This window comes from Lepisosteus platostomus, chromosome 7 (assembly GCF_059453375.1).
Source record: "Lepisosteus platostomus isolate fLepPlt1 chromosome 7, fLepPlt1.hap1, whole genome shotgun sequence".
Lineage (NCBI taxonomy): Eukaryota > Metazoa > Chordata > Actinopteri > Semionotiformes > Lepisosteidae > Lepisosteus > Lepisosteus platostomus.
The window spans coordinates 14,593,562-14,611,128 of NC_142617.1; the positions used below are offsets into that span (position 1 = coordinate 14,593,562).

The following is a 17,567-nucleotide window of genomic DNA, read 5'->3' on the forward strand; positions in this document are numbered from 1 at the left end:
CCAAATAGATTTTTTTGCCTGCAATATATTACGAATACATTGGTGAATATTTTCCGACTTCACAGATCAGACCACTTTGGGACCTCTGCTTTCCTGCTCTGAGCCACGCATTCTTGCTGCCAGTCAAGAATAATTATTGTTTCCATGTCTGTTTTTTTAATACAAAACACATATAGCTGAATAAAACAATGAATTAAACGCCATTCAAAGGTGAATTTAACAATTTTACAAAAAAAATGAATGTATTTTTAACCATTACTATATGGCACTTCTGCTTCTTATTTAGTCATTTAGGCACTTAAGTCAAATCCAGTTAATTAACAAGTACTGGTTGTGAACGAGGGCTAAACCATTTGTAATAAATAACAAGCAAAGAGATAATGGAATGGAGCAAATCGGCCAGAAAGGTATTAATAAAGGTACTGGGATAAATGCACTCTGTTATCAAGTAGTTCAGTATTCTGAATCATCACAGGTCTGAACAACATAGATTTAATGAAAGTATTTTTAAAACAGAATTGCTTAAATACTACGAATGCACTATGTATGGAAAAGAGCAACACGTAATGGTTGCATACTGTGGCTAAGGATCTGCGCCTGTGACCGGAAGGTTGCCGGTTCAAATCCCGCGGCCGGCAGAGGAATCCTACTCCGTTGGGCCCCTGAGCAAGGCCCTTAACCCCAACTGCTCCAGGGGCGCCGTACAATGGCAGACCCTGCGCTCTGACCCCAAGCTTCTCTCCCTGTCTCTGTGTCTGTGTCTCCCTGGAGAAAAGCTGGGGTATGCGAAAAGACGCATTCCTAATGCAAGAAATTGTATAGGGCTAATAAAGAACATTAACATTAACATTAACAGACGATTAAAGCAAAACATTTAACCAATGGGATTTTTAGCCTATCGTGATGAACACCTTTCCAAGAAATACCTGTCAGTAAGCCCCCCCAATTTAAACATAAAATGTAAGTATATGATCATTATGTGAAGTGTGACTCTTCATCATAAAATACGTTATACAGAGCTGCAGGTCAAAATGAAACAATTGTGCAAGATTGATTAATGTGACAATACGCAACTACACACGGTGTGAATTTCATTTTGTGTCTGGAAGATGCTGGAGTAGTCACTGTGTAACCCGAGGTGAAAACCTTCACTGAAATTGGAATTAATTTATGTGCAAGGTGTGTGTCAAGTGAGAGGGACGGAATAGTTATCTCACTGCAAAAGGAGAGAGTCTTGCAGGCGGCGCTGTGGGTCTGTGAAAGAACTTGGGGCTGCGCTCTGTTGGACATCTTCCCCTAGGTGGCGCTGTGCCTCCGCGACTGTCTGTTCTCGGTGGCTCGATTGGTGCAGCCGGAGACAAATTGGCGCCATTTTGAAGCCAGGAGGAGGATCAGAGCTGCAAGAAGACACGATTGGCTGTTATTCATCAAACTAGGTAGGATTAATTAACACCAAATGCTGCAAATTTCAAATCAAAAGGTGTATAACAACAATGGTCACGCAGGGGTGCTTAGAAGTGCAAAGAATAGTGCGTGAAAGACTGTTAAAAGAAGCGTTTGTTGTCTGGCGGCTGCTGTCCGCTTTTCCTGCCTGTATGGTGCTTGCAGCACCGGGGAAGAGAAAGAGACTCCACGGGTTCACCTCCCCCCCGCCTCTAAATGTGAAAGATATGTTTATTTCGCAAACATAGTTTTTGCATTTAGGACGGGACTTCATATGTGGGCTCCGTGCATGCTCTTTGACATGTATATTTCCATCTGAACGTGTGATTGTATTGCGGTTTTGACGGTGCTCGTGTGTATGAGAGCTGGCCTGGTGAGAGGTGTCCGTACCACGACAGTATGTTTTCCTTAATTAACGCTTGTCTGCTTCAGTCGCACTGAACGGTGGCAATAACAATCTCCTCAAGACCCGGTTTTCACGGTGGCGCGTTTCGCGGTAGTTTGATTTCGACCGGAATCCGGTTGATGCATGTTTTGTTTTGGGGTTTTTTTTTTGTCTTCATTGACCGAGTCCCTGGATTTAGCGGTGTGGCAAAAGAAAAACTCAAATCCCCCCCTTCCCCCCCGAACCAAGAAGCAGCAGCGGCACGGCTGTGTGAAAATATGATCAGTTGTTTGGGTTAATCTTGGCATTGTGACGGTCCGGTAGGTCTCGGGAAGCCATCGGCTGCCACGGCTGCCTGCTGCTACACACGTTGTTGGTGCCCGTGAAGCTACACGATTGGGCTGGACGGCGATTGCTTTCATCGGGTGGAAATACGCGACGGGTTGTCCCGTCTTTTGGAACGCAGTGCCCCCCCGAAAAGGTCCACGCGTCTCGCACGCAGGGAGGGAATTTGCGTGGTTTTGGCGGTCCGTGTAGCACAGGCTGGGGGCGGGGTGGTGCGGGAGAGCTCGCCAAAACTTTGTTTTGAAACGCGACCGCCAGCCCCTCTCTCGAAACCAAGCCGGGCTCCGGGGAGATTACGTAACGCGACGGGGTTGCATTTGTGTCACCTCGCTCGCTGCACCGTTCTTTTTTTGGGGTGGGGGGTCTTTTTTCGGCAGATGAAAGGCGACCACCCCTCCGTATTTCCGCTGGGACGGTGTTTTGCGCCTTTCAAGAGCACGACCCCACGTGAAGTCGGTGCGGTGCGGGAGCTCTGCGTGGCGACCCGGTGAAGCGGGAGTGTAGCCTGCCGTTCCTGCGACGCCAGAGCGCGGTGTTCAGGTGACCTTATGCTCGACTCGACAGAGTGACCAACCGTAAAGGTTTTGTTTTTATCCGAACGAAGGCTGTTGCTCTATGTGGTGTTTGGCTTTGCAAGGCGTTGCTCCGTGTATTCTGCCTTGACCTGTCTTCTCCTTTGCCGGTGTCGGGGGGGGGATTCCGGATTCGCCACTTGAAACGTGGAGCTAACAGTAACGTCTACATTTTCTCGAAGTTAAACCCCTAAGCTCTTGTTGTTTTGGCTTTTTAACGTTAGTTTGCACGTTGATATTTTGTTTAAAAGCTTAGGGGGTCCATCAAGGCGCTTCGTCTATGAAAGACAAAGTAATAGCTTTTGTCAGTGTCCACCAGTTTGTCTTGTTTCCTGATCAAAAGTGTGATATAGGTTGTTAACAGGTTTTCAGTCCAGATGGGCTTGTTAGGACTTGAATCAGCTCATCAGTGGCTCATAACTGCACCAGTTTGACAGCTTCTCCCTTCTGTTTAACTGTTTTTTTTCCCAAAGACATATACCAGCCCTCTGGGACCAAAACTGAGGATCCCTGTTTTGAACCTGAGAATAGTGTTAAAAATTCCCTCAGAAATATATTTTGTATAAAGCGATGATCATCATAAATGGTGTGCGAGGATTGTGATTGACCAGCTGTATGGCTTCTGCAGGATAGCAGCCAGGGAAACGACAGTCGTAGTTAGTACCCTGTTCTCACAACTCATAATAGCAAATTGAGTTAAAGTCCTGGGTTAGCCAGTACTGTTGTATCCTTGGGTAAGATAATTCACTCTGGTTGCTTCTGTTGAATGATCAGCCACTCGAATACAAATCTACCTCTTTGGATGTGTATATCAGCCAATTTAATAATGGTACAAGTGGATAATTTGAGTGGTTATCCCATTTTGTTGAACTGTCCGACGACAAGAGGTTTCCATTAAGAAACTCTTGCTTATGTGGTTGCTTGATATTTGTTAATCCAAAAATCACCTCAGCTTGTTTCTTGAAAACCTGCGTAGCTTCTGGATATTAGCTGCATAGTCTGTTCAAGACCCTTACTACGCTTGATGTAAAGATGCTCTTCCTGGTTTCCATCCTCAGTGCTCTTCATTTTTTAGTTGTCAGGTGTGACCCTATGTCCATGTTTCAGTGTTGACCGGGAAGTAAGTTCACTGTCTCACTACTTCCGTCTATCCTCAAAGGCTGGCGTCCTGCAGGTGTCAAGCAGTGTATTCCGGTCACAGATGGCTTGACCCTTTAGCTGAATCATCAGGTGAATTAAGTAAGTAAGATCAGAAGTGTAGTAAAGACCAGCAGACAAAGGGCTGGAGTGGGCCATCCTTATGATTGTTCTCCTTGCTGTGCTTTGCTGTCTTGAACTTTAAAACAGCTACCTCATCCGGGTAAGTAAGAATGCAGCAGATCTTGAACACTAGTAGCTACAGATGTGTAGATACCTTTAGATTGCTTTGTGAACCCAGGCACATGTCTCGTGAGCCCTGGCAACAGAAATAGATTTTGCAATTGCTCTCTATGTTGAGAAGGAATAGAGCACTTCTGGTTAATACGATGCACTTTTTCACTACCAGGTTAGTACAGGGAGAGTTGTGCAGTCAATAAAAAAAGCAAATTCACTGCCTACATTGCTAATAATTCGGATTGCCGAGAAGAGAAGCATTATGTCTGACTGTTTCAGGGCTTAAAGTGTTTTAATCAAACAGTATCATTCCCAGCTTGGCCAGATAACTGCAGTATTCTGTTGTTGTTTTGTAGTAAGAAAGAGGTCAGATTTTAAAAGGTACATGATAATATCAAGCTTTCCTTAACAGAACATATTGGAATGCTGCATTTTTGCTCGTTCTGAGTTGAGCGCCAAAGGGAATAGTGTCACTGTGGTTTCAAGTTTTGGAATTTTGGAAACTCATCCACTGCCTATAGCCTTATCGTTACAGGGGGTGTAACAGTTGCAGTGGTAGATAAAATTTAGGATTGCTGCAGTTCGTGCGTAATTTTTGGACAAAGTATTCTTTATCATTTGCTGTTCTAGCATTGCTTTTTTTGTAGCTGCCTTGCCCACATTTGCCGCTGGGGAAAAATGTAGGTGTTCAGATTGAAGAAAAATGTAATGTCATCCCCTCCTCGTACATATCTCCATAGAGTTCCTGGTTTAAGTCACCTTGATGAGGAGAAACGAAGTCTGGAAGTTCTGATTCAGTGCTGGGTGTCACAGTGATTCATTTCCCAGACAGATTATCTGCTTTTTTTGGAGCTGAGCTTTCATGGCATTTTGCAATGTGTGCTTTTGCTGCAAAATCTTGGGAAACGAGCACCAACACAAACGAAAAATTCCTTCACTTCTGTATAGAAGCTCTGCCGGTTGGTGATTTGTACTGTATTTTTATCATGTAGTTGGTTGCAGCATTGAAATAAAGTTTTAAAAATCCATTTTAAGTCATGATTGTTGAGCAATTCAAATTCATTATATACAAAGCAGGTTGTGATATGAGCATGGTTTCATATTTTCCTATGAGAGTTCATTAAGGAGGATAAAGTTGTATTATGTATTCACTGTTTCTGTGCTTTTAAAGTATTCATAAAATATGCTTAATTTTCTAATGCATCTTTGAAGAAGGCATGCTAATTTACTGAACAGTAGTTTTACAGCATTTTTTTAACACTAGGAAATTAGTATTTTTAATATAATTTTTTAAAATATTAATTGTTACTGCACCTCTATGTTTGCATATCATTCACAATATTTTGCTCACGGTAACTGTAATATGAATTTTTGCAGTCTTGGTGGTTCTGTACTGAAATCTATTATCTTTGCCTTTTTTTTTCATTTGCCTATTAAATCACTTTGTGAATTGATGGCCTTGATTGTGTGTTGACAACAGTAGCACAGTGATGTTGATGACTGGAGATTTTGACACTAAAAAAAAATCATTAGCTGAAATTGCTGGTTGAGTCCTACAGTGATGTGTTAATTCTGATGATGCCTTATATTAATGAAGCATTTAGTATGCTAAAGGCACTTGCGTCTAGGAGGAGACCCAATTCATTCACCACTGAATTGCATTTCAGGTGGAGAAGTGAGAAATTACTTCACTGGTTGAATTAAGGAAATGTTTCCATAATCAATGTTTTGGCTGGATTGTTCAGTTTCAAAGTAAAAATGAGCCGGGATGACTTGGTTAATATCCGTAGTCTTTGATTACGGATGACAAGGGATTTTTAATGACCGAGTAGTCAGGAATTCGGTTCAGCTCTGAAGGGCGACACCTCCTGAAGCACAGTGTCCCTGGAGTATCCCAAGTCTCGTAGTCTTAGCTACACAGCTTTGATCGGTGCGCAAAGCGTAATGTTAACAGCCCAATTCTCGAAGATCAGTTTTCTGATTAAGAACAGAACATTTGAGCCTGAAGCAAATTGATGTGCAAAGAGTTCACCACATAATTTTCAAAATCGCAAAAGGTCAAATTAAGGATAATGTAAATTAATATTTTAAATCTCAGTTTGACACTATCGATATTTTCAGTACATATGATCAAGATAACAGCATGTAGAAAAACATTAAACATTTCTGGTTTGAATGAACAATGGTCTGAAGGTGAGGGCTTAGATTTATTGTATGTAAATTCCTTGCCTTGTACATTTTTTTTTTTTAGACTTGAGTTAATTGTTAGTAAAATCCTTTAAGTAGATAGTTTAGGTTAAGGTTTTGACTGTATAGTGCAGGAATGGCCACGAGACATTCATCTGCTGCTAGCCTGGCTGCATTGGCAGGGACTCTGTTACATGCCTTTTGTTGTTCTCTATGGACCCTGAGCACCTGCTTGTTAGTTGGGACCCATTTAAACAGTGGAGCTCTTTGTCCTGTATTTTTTATTTGACTTACTGAAATTTGGACAGTCTTTCCAAAATTACAACTATTGTATATAAATAACATCTTCCTTTTTGCACAGCAAAAAATGAAACTACCGAGCATCCGTATAAGTCGCACAATACCTCACGTGTGGTCCCTGATAGCCAGTAGATTTATTACCATTTATCTACTCACAACTGGCAACCCACTTAAGCTAAGGAGGTGTGAGCCTGGACAGTACCTGGCTGTGCTGAGTTTGCCGCTGGAAGAGCTGTTAGTGGGGGCAGTATGGGGTGCTCACCCTGCGGTCTGTGTTGGTCCTAATGCCTCAGTATAGTGACGGGGACACTATGCTGCAAAACAAATGGTGCTGTCCTTCGGATGAGACATAAAACTGAGGTCCAGATTCTCTGTGGTCATTAAAAATCCCAGGGAGTGTCTGAGAAACAATAGGGGTGTTAACCCTGGTGTCCTGGCCATACTTCCTGGTGGCCTTTGCCAATCATAGCTTCCTTATAATCCCCATCTTTGAACTGGCTTCATGACTCTGTTCTCCTCTACAGTGAGTGCTAATGTGTGGTGAGTGTACTGGTGCACTGTGGCTGCCCTCACATCATCCAGGTGGGGGCTGTACATCGGTGGTGGTGGAGGGGAGTCCACATTACCCATAAAGCACTTTGAGTGGAGCGTCCAGAAGAGTACTATATATGTGTTTAAGATATTATTGTTAATTATAGCTTGGAACTGGTTTTTACCCCCTTTTACTCTCCCCACCACTGTAAGAGAAATTGGCCGATGTAAGACATAGTGTCTTAAGATTTTTAGCTGCAGTCAAAAAAATAGTGAAGACCTTCATCAGTCCCCTGCGTTCCTACAACTTCAGTTTTTGTAGCTGTTTGTGAATCTGTTATAACCAATGTCAGAAGGCAGGTCTCCTTTTGACCAATGTGCGCAATACACACAGCTTAACGGGCCGTGCTCATGAAGAAGATCGCTTGAGTGAGGAATTATGACTGGAAGCCGTTTTCTTCTATTAAACATGTGCCAGTCAGTTTCAGTTTGCAGGCGAGATGAAAAAAGCTCATTTTCGCATTAGTGGGAAGATGTTGGTGGGCTTATCTTGTCAGTTGCAGCAGAGATTGTACAGCACTGCAGTTAGAAATGTCTCAACGGAGAAGCAAGCAGTCGCTTTGCTGACTAGGTAAAGGCTCTAGAAACTGCAGACCGTGTGCTTGTGTATTAACAGAGCAAAGGAAGGTGGTTACTTTAAAAAAATCAGTGCTCTTTTTTCCGTTTTGACACCTAGCACAGTTCTGATTTCCGTGATTTTGTTCCCAATATCTAGTTCAGTTTGATTTTACCATAGAAAATACTCCAAGTGCTATACAATGCGGCTTTATATGTTCAGAAAAGAAAATTACAGCTCAGGAATAAGACTTAATTAGCAGTTAATGTTTTATTTGGCTTTATGCCTTTGCTCCCTCGTGTTTCTGTGCCCTTATTAATTCTTTCAGGCTCTACTGCGTTCTGACTGCACTGGGCCTTAGCAGGTCGTCACACTGCGCTTTCCACTGGGGTATTGTGATCAGGCAGCTTGGTGATGTAACTCTCAGGGTCTCCCTGACGGCGTGTCCCCTGAAAATGTGCCAGTCTGGGCTTTCTGCCCCAGTGGACGGTGAGTTTGTGATGTCTGAAACAGCTGGGCCAGCTCCATTCCTGAAGGGGCGGGGTCTCTTTAGTCCCCTTTCAGTTTTACTCAATTAGCAACTGATGAAAAACCAAAAACGACACGTTATCCAGGAGATCAGTTTTGGCTCGGTAATTCAGGTCCCAGGTGGAATGAAAGTCTCTGAGCACTCTGACTCCTGGGAAGAAATTGTCCTTCCCGGCTATAGAAATACCCTTCTGTACAGATTAATTTCTAAATCCATCAGCAGCTCAATGACTAGGGTTGATGGGTGGGTGTCTAAGCAGGCATCCCCACAACTAACCTCCTGTTCTCTTCCTTTAGTGACGGCATTTCAGACAGTGCTCTGGCTCTGTGGATGTAGATGTAGTCAGTCGGATAAATCAGTTGACATTCCTTCACTAGGGGCATATTGCCGTTTTCTTCCTTGAACTGCATTAGCAGTTTCCATGGGAACGGTCCACTTTCTAACTGCTTCTTCCAATCCAAGGTCCCGATAAAGTTAGACCCTCCCACAGCAAGCAAAGAGCCCAGGGTACACCCTGGATGGGACACCAGCCAATCACAGGGCACACGCTCGCCCTCACACCAGGGCCGGTTATCCCAGAAGCCAGTTAACCTGCCAGCTTGGCTTTGGTCTTGGAAGAAAACTGCAGAATTCTGAAGAAACCCATATGAACATGTAGAGAACATGCAAACTCCACCCACATAGCACCCCAGGGCCACAGCACTGCGAGGCAGCAATGCTAACCACTGTGCCACATTGCTGGCCTCCAGCCTTTAGTGGAAATCCATCTTTATTACCAACATGGAAATAAAGATTCTCTTTGTGTCGCAGCTTGATCCATGAATTGGAAAATTGTTACCATTAGCTGCAAAGTGAGTAGTATAATCCATACTTGAAAATTTAATCTGCAGCTATCTGTCCATGCAAATGCTGGGGCTGTAAAATATCCAGCACCTGGTACTCCCCTGAGAAACGTAGCCCCCCCCCCAAAAAAAAAATCTGTACTTTCCTGCAGTGTACTAATCAATCTACTGTTCCAGTATTCAGATGAAAGCTGTTGTGAAGAAATGGCCGTGATCATCTGGTGTTGTGACAGGCGCCTTTCCTGCAAGCCTACCCTCAGCCTCACAGGCGCAACCATCCATTTTGCTGGCTTCAAAAGCTCTCCGTCTTGATTGCTATGTTTGCAAAGCAGCAGCTACAGCCATGCTGGGTAAAGCTGAAGAAGCATAAATCACTGTGGCTGAATAAAGGAAAGTGATGTTAGAAAGCACATACTGAGGAAACATGGCGCAGATTAAAACATTGAAACCCTTGCTGGACTCTCAGCATTTATAGTTTCTTTAGGAAGCGTCTCAAAGCGCCACGACTTGGTCAGTACCTTGCTGGAATGACCCACCACTGGGACAGGGGTGGGGGGTGTTAGTCCTTGATTGTTTCAAACCTTCATCTTGACTCACTTTAATATATATATATAGTTCAGGCTTATCTTAAAATACTTACATTTGCTACCAAACTATAGAGCGAGTCATAATAATTCTCTTCAGTGCTCATGATGTATTTCTCTTCATGGCAGGAATTGCCACTTACTTTATAGAATGGTTGTATTTTATTTTCATGACACTTCACTTGCAGTGCTCGAGCTCTGATTTATGTCCTTCTGATGAGAAATCAGCAGGAGCTCTTCTCCTTTATCTGTTGCCTTATAGGTTTTTGTGCTGCAGCAGAACAGTAGAGGAGCCTAAACAGAAACAGGCCTTTTCTGCTTCCTCAATTTCGAAGACTAGTCAGGCTGGTCCGGGCTCCACAGTGAGCCGGTTTTGAGGGCCTGCTTGGCTAAAGATTGTGTGGTGCACTCGAAGTGGGGGGCGGGGGGGAGTCCTCTCACCCAATTGTCAATTCAGTTTCCATTTGTTATCCTCTGAGAATGCAGTGTTTCAGTTTTGCCCTGGGCACAAACACACTGAAAACCATATATCCCGCCTCCCTGTTCTGTCTGCCAACAAGACCTCAGGTGCTCATTGGAAGATATTTGGTGCAGAATAGAGAAAACAAATTGTTTCCAGTAATGGGAGACCACCGGAGACAGGGAGAAAAGTCCAAATGGCGGTTCTTTTAAAGGTAGTGGAGGGTGCTTTTGGAAATTCGGGTGCAGCACCTGCATATTTGCTGTGTTTGTGGCTTGTCAGACGGCAGGTGTAGCCGCGTAACTATGCGAATGGTGCGTTTCTATGACTTCGGGGGATTATTATAATTGACTGCAGCAGGTCTGTCAAATGTTCAGGGATTTTGTTTGACAGTAAAGCAACTCAAGCTTAACTAATTACTTAAATGTGGCTATATGCAACATTATTTAAAACGTTAATTTATAACAAGTGCACACATTTCATTTTCCTGAAAGTAGTTTAAATATCAATATTTAGGAGTATATATCGCCCACAAACATTGATAACGTGCTGTCTATTAGTGGGGTTTTCACGTGAAAGTAGGTGACTGGAAAAAATCTGCTTTTGATATATCTTTTAATTAAATCCATGACATGCCAGTCTAGAACCAAATGAGGTTCTGTCTGAGTGTCTTCAACATCTTCAGCACCCAAGAGGGCACTCTCTCGTCATGACTCTGCTAACAGTGTGGAGACTGCCAGCCCACCCACTAAAGGAGACAAACCCATAGAGAGAAACACCAGGTGAAAGGAGGAAAGGGAGTGAAAATATGATCAGGAAGATGATTCTACCCTGCTGGTTGCTCTGGTGTTTAATTTCTTCCCAGTGGTCTCCCTAGGCAGGGCTCTGTGGGGTCAGCCTCTAACCCCCTGAGTCTTCACAGATTTCTCGCTCTTTGTCGACACATCGCTTGGCTTTTGACCCCATCAGTTCCGTCTTTGAAACAGAAAGTGTTAGTGTACCAAGGTACAGTTCTATTGGAACTGAACGTTGAAGTAAATCGTGCCTTTGTCCTGTGTAAGTATGTTTTTTGGGTGGTGGTGACATTTCTCTCCCTTCTGATTTGAATTCTGATGCTCCGCTGCCTGAGTACGCCGGAGTACGTGGAAGCCGAAGAGGGTTGCTTTTGATGATTGGAACCTGAGCACTTCCTTTCTTCTGCGAGGAAGGCTGCCGAGTCGGCTCGCCCACGAGCACAGCGTGTGTCCGAGAATTTTCGACTGGAGCCAAATGTTGGTCTCTTGCAATGTGCCAAAACCTGCTCCGATTTGATTTGATCAGTGTATTTGTTTTTCTTTCGAACAGTGATTCCAATAACCGAACTCTGTATCCCCTGGCTCCAGCAGAATTTTCCTAGAGGTAAAGATCAGGGGTTTTTCTGACATCCTAGAGTACAACAGTGAGTGAAACATTAGTACATCACTGAACAAAACTGAATCACATTAGCATTATTGATCTTTTTTGGAACATTTTGCTGTGTATCCTAATTCCTTCTTCCACATGTGAGCAGCTTTTGCTTCTTATTCTCCATTGTGTTTGAACTGTTGTCTTGTATTGTTTATCCATTTACTATTTTAGCCTTCTGCTGTCCTCTCTTTCCTTTTGGAATTTGACCAAAGCAAGCGGAGGTTCTTATTCACTTTATTCTCAGCCTCGCCTTTTCTCTTTGTATATTTCAGCGCTGTTGCTAGCATTATAGAAAGAGGTACAACTGCGTTCGTGTTGGTGAAGAAACATTCAGACAAAGCTTACACTGTGATGAATAAAGCGGTAACCGGCTTTTACCCCTACGAGGCATTTGGGTTGGCGGCAACACTGGTGTGTTCCACCGGCTCTCTCTCACTTTAAACTGAGCCTCTGGCAATTCTTTATGCAAACAACTTTGATTTGCAGACAATTCGGAACGAGAAGAAAAAAACCCGACATAAAAGTAAGCAGGACATTGATTATGTATGTGTTTTTCTGTATGTTTTATGGGGGGGAAAGCAACAGAATTCATGGGTGCACCTTTTTAAAAGCTATTGGACCACTTAATACTGGTGCTTTGGAAGAGCTGATGTTAGACCTCGAAGTTTACCTGAATCGTTAACTGACCACAGCACCGCATTATAACATCATTCCCAGGCCAGTGCTGGGGAGAGTGTGGTTTCGAAATTGAGGTTCAATTCTAAGCTGCTGGATTATTTTCATTGCAGTTATCTCGGTGTATTTGCTTTTGTAGACACAAGTAAAACAAAATGCAAAGGGCACTCTTAGTGAAGGCAGCAATACGCGTGTTCAAAATCTGAAGCTCTGAACTGGTGTGTTCAAAAGCTTTCATTGTAAAATTGAAGGGTTAGAGTCCTTAGCATCTGAATGTCAGGGGCATTTCTGGCGTTTGCTACCGGCTTGGCGACGTCACCCAAGATGGTCAATTTTTATTTTCTCATTTAGAGGTGGCGGTTCTTTCAAATTGCTACAGCCTGAGCCCTTTTGTTTCTTCTCAACAACACTGTGGACTTCAGCCTCACCAATAAAATAAGGGGGTTACGTGGTTATTTTGTGTCTCTTTTGTGAAACGCAGAGAATTCTCGTGTCACAGAAAGGCCTTGTCCCTTGGCACTTTTTGTTCCCCTGAAATAAAAACAAGTTTGTGATGCTTAACTCAATGAAATAGCCAGGGATGAATCTGGTTTCTTTACAAAGGTGAGTGCTGTTACAGGTAGGCATCACAGAATGTTTTTGAGATTTAACACCATTATTTGTTTTCAGCCAGGGATTTAAGTGGGAGTTCTAGAGATTGTCAAGGCTTTCTGACAACATGAGATTATTGAATTGGAATAATAAACTTAAATACAGCTTTGAAAGGAGATTAGCTTCCTTTCTAAATTTGCCCCTTTGAATCTGGGCAGTTAGAGACTCTTTTATTTGGGTCTAATTGTGTATTCCAGTGCAGCTACAAGTTGGTAATTCAGAATATATTTCCATAGAGGTTTGTTGATGTGGGTTTACCAAGCACACTCCCATAGCCTCCTGTAGATGTGTTGGAACTGCAGTATCTGACATTTACTTTTCACATTTACATTCCTTTACCGAATAGGAGATATTCGGTAAAGAAAGGTGAATTAAAACCGGTGGATTCTTGACCCATGTAGTCAGAACTAAACAGGCCTGAAATCTAACTAAACCCAACTAACTTGAGTATGTCAGGCTGTTAAAAAGGTCATTCTGGTGAACTGTCCGAGAGAAGGTTTCTCCCCAGGCCCCTAGTTGGTTCATCAGATGCGACTCATCTGGGCTGCAGAAGTAATGTGTTTTTGTCTCTGTGTGCTGCACTCGTGTGTGCCCAGTGCCTCAGGTCCCTTGGGGACATAAATAAATCCCTGACAGATTTGTATATGCAGTCACATAAGAGAGCTTTATAAATCAAAACCAATGTGCTTTTAAAAACCTAACAAAAAAAAACATTTAAGAGTGCCATTAGTTCACAACAGTGCATTCTTATTAAGCCGGGAACACAGTAAATTTTGCGGGGGTAGATAATTATGATGTTTGGTGGGCGCTTCTTATTGGAGCGAGAAAACATGCGTATAGTCCAGGGCAAGCGATTGCAGACAGGACTAAAAGATAAATAATTGACAACTGTTAGAAGCAGAAAAGTAGTCTTTGAACGGCCAATGTTTTGAAAATGTTTATTTTCAAGGAAAAAAACAATAAAATGAGATCGAGACCACTTTCAATTTCAGACTCCATCCATCTCTTTTTTGCATTACTCATCTGCTTGCACTGGTATCAACAAGCAAAGTGTTTATCCTTATCAAAATAAAATGTAGACATATATCGGTACATTCCCAGGTACTGAGACATATGGTAAACCTAAACACATCAGCTTTGTTTTGTTTTTTTCATTGAAGTTCCAAAAAATGCCCTTCTGAACAGAAAACTCCATTGGCTGGATTTATTTAGTGTAAAGGAAAAGATGGGTTTTGTTTTCGGGCTTTGATTTTGAACATAATGAAATCTGAGTTCCCAGAGGAAGTCTGGCACCTTAGCAACATATCAAATTGCAGCGCAGTCGTGGTCGTGAAACTTGGCAACAGACGAAACAGGTTACTGGGTTCTCCGCTCAGGAAAGCGAGCACTTTGAAATGTTTCGGAATACCAGATCAAGTGAATCACTTAACTTAGTGATGCGCCAGACATTTAAGTGGACTTGAAGTGAGGGCATTTATGAATGTGGTCTCTGGTGTTCACACGTCCATGAAGGCTGTGTCATGTCCTTTCGAAACGAACCGCATGATGTATGATTCTCAAGTGTAAAATGGATGGGTTCACAGTAGATGCATTGCGCTTTCTCAGAAAATGGCCTATTTTAAAAGTGACTGGGTCTGATAAATGCAGAGATATTATTGTGCTGGAATTGTGAATTTGTCGGCAGTAACCACTTATTGGGAATAGCAGTATGTTTGTCAAGGGACACTTAAGTGGAAAACTAAGGGGAACTGACCAAAGGCCAGTATTATTTTGAGTGGATGAACCCTAACCCTACATAGCCGACACTGTTCCAGTGCAGCTGATGTGCTTTGTAATAAAGTATTTATGTCATCTTCCAAAGAAAGCTCTCACTACTGATACATATTTGTGGAATGTTCAAAGAAATTACTTAATATGAAAAATGTTTTGAAAATGGACTGGTATGAGAAGCGTAATTTGACAGACGTTATGTTGTATTCTGCATTATAGGAGAATTGCAGCAGCTGCAGTCTTAGAGAGCTTGTTCCTGAAACCCCAGTTGCTTCAAAGCTGTTCTGTGCTTCCCTTGAAACGGATTAATCTGCTCCCTTTCAGACACTGGCTTGTCAGATCCCTGCTCTCCGGCGGTGAGAAAGTACAGCTGCAGATGCTCAGAGGACTGAGTGCTGGGCTACTGGGAGTTGTTCAAGGAGAAACTGAGTGGACAAATGAGAATTTGTTTCTTGTTTTGTTCTGTTTGGCGAGTTTGGTTTTCCATTCCTTTCTACACTGACTTTCCTGTAGCAAGGTCATGTCAAGAAGGCACTGGAGTCTGATTTTGTAAGTTGTTTCCAAATGAGATAAAGTGAATGTCAAAGTGTCTAATGAGCCGATATGTAAATAGAGCTCATCTGTCTCTCAGTACTAGTTAAAATGTGATTCCTCAAGTGTCCTGCCATTCTGTTCGGTCCTGTATTAAAAAGACTGATCAGATTTTTAAAACTAGGGAAACCGGTTTTCTGTTGCTTCAAATCTGAAATAGTGCTTTATTAATAAGCATTCTGTCTACCCTTAGTTACATAGTTTATTGCATTTCTATACCCTTTTTTGTCCTCATGTTTTATTCAGGTACGTTTGCATTGCTTTGATACGTAGGCCTGGCGAGCACAATTCAGAGGTTTCAGAATTTCGGTTCGTTTCTCTCGGGAAGATGTAAAGCATATTAAATATCAGCACAGGTACAGAAGTCCCCATCTCGTTGTAATTCAGGTTGCTCTCGCCTTGCATTTTTCATTTAGGGGAGCGCAGGGGGAGCGGAGCATAATGAATACTTGATTAGCTCTGTACTTGGCCAGGCCCTTATTTATAGTTGTTCTACTTTCATGTGCTGATCTTCAGGGCTTGCTGAGTGTGGAATTGTTTGCAAATTCCGTTTCCATGGGAACTGGAGGTGGACCTCTGCTTTATCATTTTATTACATTAGCTGAATACTCCACTGCCCAGCATCTTGCGCTCAGAGCGGCCCTAATAAAAGTTGAGCCGCAGTCTGTAATTATCAGGGCAGCAGCTTTGAAAATGAAGAGCGATGAGCAGAAAATGGATAAAGAGCAGACATTTTTTTTTTTACAGCAAGAGGCTCATCTCTAATCCAGTTCCTACTCGGCATTGATGTCGAGCGTTAAATGAGAGCCTTCACATTTACAGTGCCTGTAGAAGGTGTAAGCGTGTTTTCTAAAGTAACACATTTTGAAATCAAGAAACACCCAGTCGGAATTTATTGTATCTTTTATTTACACATTGTAACACACATAAAAAATGCTCACATTCTAGAACGTGTTTACCTGAAAACCTAGTAATCTGTTCTTGCACTTCTATGTACCTGCAATTTATTATTCTCTGAAAAGACTGAAACTCCCAGTGATGTTAATTTGATTTTTGTGAAATTGTGCCCTCCATCCATACCAGTAGAAACCTGCTTATTCCCTTCGAGGTTCCCACAGGAAAACTATTAGACTCTTGCATGGTGCTCACACACAGGGACAATTTAGAAGCATCAGTTCATCAAGTAATAATAATAATAATATTAATAAGATTTTACATAGAACCTTTAAAAGGAGCTTTTCTTTACAGCAATAAAAGTTAAATCTAGGCGTTTATACAACTAGGATCATTTTAAACAAAGGTTTTGAATGCAGTAGATAGAAGATACAAAGAGCAGATGGTAAAAGCCTTTCTGAAGCAGAAGGTTTGAGTTTGGTTTGAAAGTGCTCAGGGAAGCTGACTCTCTGGGATCCTTGAGGATGGAGTTCTGGAGGTTTGGTCCATAGCGAGAGGAAGCCCTGTCAGACATAGAGTGTAGACAGGCTTGGAGGACAGACGAGTCAGGTGAACGATGGTTACGAGGTGAGTGGTAGGAAGATAATAAATCAGATAGGTGCTCAGGTGCCAAGCCATCTAGAGCCATGAGGATGGTCAACACCGAAGCTCATAGGAAGCCTGTGAAAGAATTTCAGCAGTAATGTGATCACTTGCACATGACCTGGTCAGTATTCTGGCTCTGAATTCTGGACATACCAAAGTTTGTTTTAGTGTGAATTTAGATACCCCGGTGAGTATGGCATTGCAGTCATCACTTCTGGAAAAGACCAGCTTTTCAGCTGCAGTCAGAGACAACATGGGACATACTCTGCTGTTATTTCTGAAGTGGAAGAATGATGTTTTTACAAAATTTTGCACATGTGGGTCAAACTTCAAGGCTGAATCGTGTATCACCCCCAGGTTCCTCAATTTAGTTGGAAATTCAGTGGGAGGCAGTGACCAATTTGTGATCCACCCAATTAAAATGTTTTCACATTATACTTCTCCTCCATTGGAATGTGTTAGATAAGCGTTTATGTGTTAATGGCTTAGCTGTTTTTATTTCGTGATTTGCATGAAATCCCCTTGAACACACCCAATGAATGGGGCAGCTAAGAATTGGTAGTCAGACCTAACCTGCCTGCCTTTGAGAGGTTAGAAAACGGGGACACTTTGCTAATGAACTGCTGGTTATCTCCATGTACAAGTAATACTGTCTGGTTTAGGCTCTGCTTTTCATGTGCTTTGTCCAGTCTCAACAAATAGTGTTTTTCAAAAGAAGGGTGATTTG

At 42.5% G+C, this 17,567-nt stretch overlaps 1 protein-coding gene across 3 annotated transcripts in view; it reads left to right on the forward strand.

Moving 5' to 3' along the window:
• Positions 1 to 1,355: 1,355 nt before the first annotated feature.
• The window catches only part of pds5b (PDS5 cohesin associated factor B), a 52,214-nt gene continuing 36,002 nt past the window's right edge, over positions 1,356 to 17,567 (forward strand). The window contains exon 1 of one of the 3 annotated variants that reach the window (XM_088639421.1): positions 1,356 to 1,436. The gene's annotated coding sequence lies outside the window, so the exon portion shown is untranslated. Of the gene's footprint in view, positions 1,437 to 2,502; positions 2,714 to 2,738; positions 2,910 to 17,567 lie in introns of those variants that run through there. The other 2 variants (XM_088639422.1, XM_088639423.1) reach the window with 2 other exon arrangements.